This window comes from Canis aureus, unplaced genomic scaffold (assembly GCF_053574225.1).
Source record: "Canis aureus isolate CA01 unplaced genomic scaffold, VMU_Caureus_v.1.0 ptg000223l_RagTag, whole genome shotgun sequence".
In the NCBI taxonomy this organism is placed as follows: domain Eukaryota; kingdom Metazoa; phylum Chordata; class Mammalia; order Carnivora; family Canidae; genus Canis; species Canis aureus.
In genome coordinates, this window is record NW_027554492.1 from 35,926 (window position 1) to 43,534 (window position 7,609).

A 7,609-nucleotide genomic window follows, 5' to 3' on the forward strand; every position below is an offset into this window, starting at 1 on the left:
ACATTATCATTTGTTGAAAATACTGTCCTTTTCTTTCACTGTGTTGTCTAGTCCTTTGTCAAGATCCATTGACTATATGAATCTCATTAACTTTTAAAAGGATGTGATAGAATGAATTTGAATAGCTAAGTGAACATAAATGGGAGGTTCCAAACAGAAGAAATGGACTGTGGTAAGGCATTAAAATGAGTGAGGAGGAAAGTAATCTTGATTTATTAAAGAAACTGTGATAGTTTGAGCTTATGTGCAAGAGAAGCATAGAGATTGTTGAGTATTAGCTTAACCATGGTAAGGATTATTATACTAAATAATACGAAAGCCATTTAAGGATTTTAATGCAATTGCATGAATTTTAAAGGTCTTTAAATGTTTATACTTTGGCAGTGTGTAGAATGTATTGAAGGGGAAAGTAGGGAAATAATGGTTTCAGTTGGGAGGCTTTAAGAGGAAAGGTAAGAGATTATCATGAACAGAAATGACATGGAAGAGATAGGTCATAATAAAAATTTAATAAGTAGAATAAAGAAACGCTTGGCTGAGTTTTGGGAGAAAGGGAAAAGGGATGTTTTAAGTAATACTCCTGAATTTTTATCTTGACTTATAAGATATAGAGTGGGGGGGGGGAGCAGGAGGGAGGGAGGAGATCATTACTTTTTTTTGACACTAATAAGAGAACAGTGCATTAGAGAAACAAAATTTGGATTTATTGACGTAAATAATTGAAGCTTTGATACTGTACTGGATTTACCTGGGTGAGAGGAAGGTCCAGTGTTCTTAACTAAAACTTTGACATGGCGGCACCACTTTAAATTTTCCATTCTAGCTGAAGTCTGAAAAATGAAGTCTCCTCTTTTCAAAGGAGAGAGGTTGTTAAGTGTAAATATAAATAAGGATAAAGGGTCAAATACTAAACCCTAAGGAGAAGCTCATAATTAAGGAAATGTAAGGAAAGATAAGCCTTTGGAAAAAAATTAGAAGTGGATGAACTATTAAGTAGGGTTGTTTTGGGATACCAGCAAATAGGTCTAACTCTTAAACAGAACCAAGAATTTGATGAAAATGAGAAAGGAGAAAATTTCATATTAGAAAAAGGAATGTCACTAGTGCTCGTTTTTTGAGTACCTGCTATATATCATGCATGATCTGAGATCCCACAGTAAGCAAAGATGCAGATATTCCTCTGCTGTCAGAGTCTGCTTCCTAACTGGGGAGAGACTGAACCTATAATAAATGAGTAAATTACATCTTTTTGAAGGGCATAATGCTGAAGGAAAAAAAAAAAGTCCTGGTAAGGGTAATGGGGAAATGATGTGGTTGGCAGAGAACTTTGCAAACTTAAATAGGGTGGTCATAGTAGATCTCAATGACACAGTGATTTAAAGCAAAGACTTGAAAAGATAAGGAAATAAATCTTAAGGCTATTTTAGGTAAAAGTGTTCCAGGCACAAAGAAGGAATTGAAAGGGGAGCATATTTGGTGAGTTGAGCAATAGCAAGGGGACCAGTGTGGCTGGAGGAGAGTGTTTATGGGGAAAAAATAATAGGATTTGAGGTTAAAGGAAGAAGCAACCCATCCAGAGCTACAGTCCTCAATCTTGGCTTCTTTGGAGAAGCTACATAGAGAGCTTCTAAAACTCTGGATGCCATGACCAATTGGGTTACAATCATTGGGAGGTGGAACTCAGGCCCCCCATGTGACTATAACATGCAACCAAGGTTCACAATCTGTCTGCTAAGACCTTAGGAGTCTCTAAGAAAAACTTATGTTTGAATGTTTGAAGGAAAAGCTCAGAAGATCATTCCTGGTTGTATTACATTGGAGATGCCAGTTAGATATTCAGGAAAATATGTATTTTTTAAATATATATTTTTAAAGATTTTATTTTTGTGTGTGTGTGAGAGAGAGAGAGAGAGACAGAGAGAGAGAGAGAGAGAGGCAGGCAGAGACATAGGCAGAGGGAGAAGCTAGCTCCATGCAGGGAGCCCGATATGGGACTTGATCCCGGGGCTCCAGGATCACACCCTGGGCTGAAGGTGGTGCTAAACCGCTGAGCCACCTGGGCTGCCCAGAAAAAAAATGTCTAATAGAGAATTAGATATATGAATCTGGAGTTCAAGGAAGAGGTTCAGGCTGGAGATACAGATTGGTGAGACATCAGCATAGAGATGACACTTAAATCCTGCAACTAGAAGAGTTCTCTAAAGTAATGAAGATAGAAGATCAAAGATCTAGAAACAAGGTCAAAGGAAGAACCAGCAGAGATGAAGAAAGGAACAATGAGGAAAGAAGGAAGGAAATTCAGAAAATTTACTGTCTTGAAAGGCAAGTTCTCAGTGTTTCAGGATAGTGGAAAACCTGGTTAACTGTCACATATTGCTGATAGACCAAGATGAGGACTGCGAATTGACTTCGGATACAATGTTATGAAGTAATTGTGGATCTTAGCAAGAGGAGAAAGCTTGATTGGAGGGAGCTCAAGAGAAAATTGGAAAGTTATAATTTTCATCAACCTCTAAGACTTCATTTAATAAAACTGAGAAATGAGGTGGTGGCTCTTACATGAAATGGGGCCAAGAGAGTTTACCAACATGTTTCTCTAGGCTTGTGGAAGAGGTGTGGAGAATAAAGAAGGATAGTGTGCGTGATGCAAGAGGGGGGAGGATTTTCTGGAGAGATGGAGTTGTTGAATAGCCAAGAGAGGATGTGACCCAGTATATGAGTAGAGAATGGCCTCTGCTAGGAACCCAAACAATTTATCTGTGGTAACAGAGGAGTGATGGAGTATACAGGGGTAGACTCTGCAAGGTGGGGAGCTGTGGTGGTGATCACTATGGAAATTTTGCCTTGGAAACTAGGACTAATGGAGAAATAGAAGATTCTTGGGTGATACTAAAGACTCTGATAGTGGCGGGGGGAGAAGCACATTCCCCCCCTCCCTCACTGGATTAATGACTCCCAACTTGGACCTCTAGGGTCCTTCAGGAAAGAGGAGTCAGTAGGAGGCTACTGCAAATATTTCAAAAAAGCAAGTGACAATTGTATCTTTTCATCTCTTTTCACTTTTATTGAGAGATAGTTGACATACATCACTGAATGAGGTTTAAGGTATACATCATAGCGCCTTCCTTTCTTTAGTTTACCTAATTGTGAGAATACAATATATAATGCGTAAACAAAGTATGTATTAGTTGACTGTTTATGCTATTAGTAAGGCTTCCAGTCAACGGTAAGCTATTAAGAGTCTGCCTCTTAATTTTGGAAAGTCAAATTTTATATGCAGATTTTCAACTATGTGGAGGATCACACCTCGTTGTTCAGGAGTCAACCATATATGCCACAACTGCTCTAACCATTCCTCCATCATTGGACACTTCGATTGTTTCCCTGTTTCTGCTATTATAAATAATGCTGCTGTGTATCGGGAGGTTCATTTATCTTTTCTTGTGTTTTCAATTCCTTTGGATACATTCCCAGAAATGGACTGTAACTAGTTCTATTTTTAATTTTTGAGGAGCCTTCATTCTGTTTTCCACAGTGGCTGTACCAGTTTACAACACACACCGCCCCCAAGAGTGCACAAGGGTTCCCTTTCCTCTACATCCATACCAGCATTTGTTATCTTTTGTCTTTTGGATGATGGCCATTCTAACAGGCATGAGGTGGTATCTCATTGTAGTTTTAATTTGTATTTCCCTAATGACTAGAAGTGTTGAACATCTTTTCATATACCTGTTGCCTATCTGTGTATCTTTTTTTGAAAAATGGTTATTAGGTTTTTTGCTCATTTTTAAATTGGGTGATTTTTCTGCCATAGAGTTATGTGCATTATTTATTTGGTTTGGCTATTAATCCCTTATCAGATATATGGTTTGTGAATATTTTTTCTCTGTTCTGTAGGCTGTCTTTTCAATTAGTTGATGGCTTCCTCAGGTGTGAAGAAACTTTTTAGTTTGATGTATTCCCACTTGTCTATTTTTTATTTTTTGGTTACATTTTAGGTGTGATTTCCAAAATATAATTACCAAGACCAGTGTCAAGGAGCTTTTATCCTGTGTTTTACTTCTAGGAGTCTCATGGTTTCAGGTCTCACAGTTAAGCATTTATTTAATTTTGAGTTAATGTTGTGAGTGGTGTAAGCTATGGGCCCAGTTTCATTCTTTTACATGTGAGTATCCATTTGCTGCAACATCATTTATTGAAGAGACAATTCTTCATTGAGCATTCTTGACTCGCTTGTCAAATATTTGTTGACCATATATGCTTGGATTTGTGTCTGAATTCCTTATTCCATTGTTCTCTTTGCTTCTGTGCCAGTACTCTACTGTTTTAGTGACCATGGCTTTATAATAAATATAAAAAATCAGGAACAATAATGCCTCATGCCTTGTTCTTTCTCGGGATTTCTTTGCTTTTTTTTTTTTTTTTTTTTTTTTTTTTTTGCTTCATATAAATTTTAGGTTTTTTTTTTTTCGAATTTTGCTAAAATAAAAAAAGCCACTGGAATCTCAATAGGGACTGCATTGATCTATAGATGGTTTTTGGTAGTATTGACATTTTAATAATAGTGATTCTTGCAGTCCAGTAACATAGGATACCTTTCCATTTTTTAAAAGACTTTATTGATTTATTCATGAAAGATACAGAGAAAGAAACAGAGACACAGGCAGAGGCAGAGGGAGAAGCAGGCTCCATGCAGGGAACCCAACGTGGGACTTGATCCTGGGTCTCCAGGATCACACCCTGGGCCGAAGGTGGCACTAAACTGCTGAGCCACCTGGGCTGCCCTATCTTTCCATTCATTTATGTCTTCTTCAATTGCTTTCATCATTGTCTTACAGTTGTTAGCATAGATCTTTCACTTCCTTAAATTTATTCCTAAGTATTTTATTGTTTTTCATGCAATTATAAATTGGATATGTTTCTTTATTTCCTTTTCAGAAAATTTGTTATTATAGAAATTTTATTTTGTATGTCAATTTTGTGTCTTACAACTTGGCTCAATTTGTTGATTATTTTAACAGTTTTTTTGTTGAATATTTAGGATTTTCTCTATACAAAAACATGTTATTTGCAAACAGAGACCATTTTACTTCTACCTTTTGAATTCTGATGCCTTTTCTGTTTGTTGACTAATTGCTCTAGCTAGGACTTTTAGTACTATATTGAAGAGGAGTGGTGAGAGTGGGCACCTTATCTTGTTCCTGATTTTGGAAGAAAAGCTTTCAACCTTTCACCATTGAGTGTGACATCAGCTATGGGCTTGTCAATATGGCCTTTATTATTTTGAGGCATGTTACTTCCATACCTCATTTGTTAACTGTTTTTTTCATGAATGACTGTTGGATTTTGTCAAATGCTTTTTCTGTGTCTATTGAGATGATAATAGGATTCTTTTCTTTCACTCTATTAATGTGATGTATCACATTGATCGATTTCCATATTTTGAGCCATCCTTTCATCCCAGGGATAAATCCAAGTTGATTATGGTGAATGGTCCTTTTAATAGGCTGCTGATATCTTTTCTAGTATTTTGCTGAGAATGTTCACATTTATAATCATCAGGGATATTGGCCTATAGTTTTCTTTTTTAGTAGGGTTCTCATCTGTCTTTCAGCATGAAGATAGTGCTGACCTCATAAGGCTTATTGGGAATGTTCTCTGCTTTTTGTTTTTTTGGAGAAGTTTGAGAATATTGGTATATTAATTCTTAGAAGTTTGGTAAAATATACCAGTGAAGCCATCTGGTTCTAGGCTTTTCTTCATAGGAACTTCTTTTTCTGTTTTTTTTTTTCTTTTTTCTTTTTTCTTTTTCTCTTTCTCTTTCTTTCCTTTGTTCTCTGTTTCCTTCCTTCTTTCCTTCCTTCCTTCCTTCCTTCCTTCCTTCCTTCCTTCCTTTCTTCCTTTCTTCCTTTTCTGATTCACTCTCCTTACTAGTAATTAGTCTATTTATTTTCTATTTATTCCTGATGCCATTTTAGTAAGTTGTATGTTTCAAAGACATTTTTTTATATCTTCTCAGTTGTCAGTTTCCTGGTGTATAGTTGTTTGTAGTAACCTTGTATGAATTTTTGTACCTTTGTGGTATTCATTGTAATATCTCCCTTTTCACTTATAATTTTGTAATTTGAGTTCTTTTTTTTTCCTGTTAAAATGTATCAATTTTGTTTATCTTTTCAAAGAAACAACTATTAGTTTGGTTAACTTTTCTATTGTTTTTAATTTCTCCATTTCATTTATTTCTGCTCTAATCTTCATTGTTTTCCATTTTCTTTGCTAACTTTGGGCTCAGTTATTTTCTGGTTCATTAAGGATAGAGTTAGGTTATTTATTTGGAATATTTCTTGCCTTTTAATGTAGACATTTATTGGTATGAACTTTCCTCCTAGAAATGCTTTTGCTTCACCCCTTAATTTTTGTAATGTTTCCATTTTCATTTGTCTCAAGGAACTTTTATTCCCCCCATTTTTTTTTGGATTCATTGATTGTTCAGGAATGTGTTATTTAATTTCTGAGTATTCATGAATTTTCCTGTTTTCCTTATTTTCAACTTCTATTGTCTTTTTTTAAAAAAGGTTTTATTTATTTATTTATTCATGAGAGAGAGAGAGAGAGAGAGAGATGCAGAGACACAGGAGACGGAGAAGAAGGCTCCATGCAGGGAGCAGCATGCAGGACTCAATCCCAGGTCTCCAGGATCACGCCCTGGGCTGAAGGCGGCGCTAAACTGCTGAGCCACCCGGGCTGCCCTCAACTTCTTTTCACATCATTGTGGTCAGAGAAAAATATTTGATATGGTTTTAATTTTCTCAAATTTGGTATGGCCTGTTTTATGGCCTACCATATAGTCTATCCTAGACAATGTTCCATGTGCACTTAAGAAGAATGTGTTTGGCTGTTATTGCACAGAATGTTTTGTATACGTCTAAGTCCATTGGGCCTCTAGCATTGTTCAAATCTGCTATTAACTTATAGATTCCTTGGATAATCTACTATTGTTGAGCGTAACATGTTAAAGTCTTTAACTGTTATTGTATTAGTGTTTATTTCATCTCTTACCTCTGTTCTTTTTTGCTTTATTTATTCGGATGCTTTGATGTTGGTTCCATAAATATCTAGTTGTTATATCTTGTTGATGTGTTGACCTTTTTATCATTAAATAATGACCTTTTTGTTCTCTCTTTTTATAGTTTTACTTTGTTTTTTTCTTTTTTTCACATATTTTACTTATTTACTTGAGAGAGGGAGGGAGAGCATGAGTAGGGGTAGAGGGAGAGGGAGAAGCAAATTCCCTGCTGTGGACCCTGGGGATCATGACCTGAGCCCAAAGCATACACTTAATTAACCGAGCCACCCAGGTGCCTCTCTTTTTTATGATTTTAAAGCCTCTTGGTTTGATATAAATGCAGCTATTCCTGCTTTTTTTTCTCATTACCATTTTCTTGAAATATCTCTTCCTTTCCCTTTAGTTGCAGTCTATGTGTGTCTTTGAGGCTAAAATATTAGGTCTTTCTTTCTTTCTCTTTTAAATTCATTTAGCTATTCTGTCTGTCTTGGTTGGAGAAGTATTTACATTTAAAGTAGCTATTGATAGATCAGGACTTATTTTTGC